Source organism: Morone saxatilis, unplaced genomic scaffold (assembly GCF_004916995.1).
Source record: "Morone saxatilis isolate NCDOM2014 unplaced genomic scaffold, NCSU_SB_2.0 Contig10, whole genome shotgun sequence".
NCBI classification, from domain to species: Eukaryota; Metazoa; Chordata; class Actinopteri; family Moronidae; genus Morone; species Morone saxatilis.
Genome location: NW_023339652.1, coordinates 1,845,570 through 1,846,930, shown reverse-complemented (window position 1 = coordinate 1,846,930; position 1,361 = coordinate 1,845,570).

The window sequence follows — 1,361 nt, the reverse complement described above, 5'->3', positions numbered from 1 at the left end:
TATGTTTTACCATCATAAATTAGATATATTTGTACTACTGAGCATTTTTAACCTATTTTTATTCTGATTCAGTGAAAACATTATTTTAAAAAATTGGATTTTTAGCTTTACTGCTGTGTTTTATAGCTAATAGCTTTATGAGGTTCGACACACTGCAGTGTAACTCTGGGTGTCACTCAGCTGTCTCATCTCGCCTGAGGTTCTTCAACCTTAATCCAGCAGGGGGCAGCAGGAAGCTCTCAGTTAGGATCTATTCTCACTTTATTCCACCTCATGAAGGTTTTACAGTTTCAGAGAGGTGTTGATTCAGCTGTATGGTCACTAGACGCAGTGCTGGCGCTCTTAAGTTACGCCCGTCAAAGAGAAACATCCTGTTATGAACAGTGACTTATGAGACTAGTCGTCTATATTTAACTACTGAACGTCTGCTGCTTTAAGGATCATTGTGCAGTCAAGACTTTAAATAACGATGGTTTAAGTAAATAAATAAACAGAATATTGTTTCCCATGAGCCCCTGAAGTCTGTGAGTTTTAATGATTATTGATAAAAACCAAGTTACGACGTGTTTGTGGTTGTTTCCGAACTTAAAGCCGCGGTGGAGCTGTAAACGGGCCGCGGCGGGCTACAGAAGCTAGTGGAACAGAGGCTAGACAGGAAGTGACGTCACAACGGCGTGTTTTTTCTGGTGCGTGCGTGTGAGCGTGTGTGTGTGCGTCGTACGTCCTCGGTGTCCTTCACTCTGAGGATCTGCTCTCGGAGGTCCTGCAGGTCGTTGAAGGTGGACTGAGCCGTGATGGAGTAAACCAGAGCGAAGCCCTGACCGTTCTTCATGTACAGGTCTCGCATCGCCGTGAACTGCTCCTGCAGACAGACAGACACAGACAGAGAGACAGACAGGTGGTCAGGGAGACGAATGGCGCATGTGGACAAAAGTATGTGGACACTCTTGTAGACTTTAGTGTCTTTTTCTTGCTGGTTTAGACAAAAGGAAGTCTGAGGAGATGAACTGAAAGAAGGGTAGGGAGGGTGAGACACACAGACAACACGACAGACAGACAGATCCTTCCCCTCGTTCGGGCTGGCTGTGTCCACCGATCGTCCAACATACACCCTCGTTGCTCCATCGCGACCTCCCCGCGCACTCTGCTGGACGAGAGAGAGAGAGAGAGAGAGACGACACGCAGCGCACGCAGAGCGCACAGACGGGACGCGCAGCAGGGAGTCTTCAGTGCTCCAAAGAAATTATTTGCCAGGATTTCACAATAAAAGTCATCAGAAAACTTAAAGACTTAAAGACAAATGTTCAAAACTAAGTCAGAATCTAAACTGACTTAAGGAGAAGAGAGAATAAAACACTGAA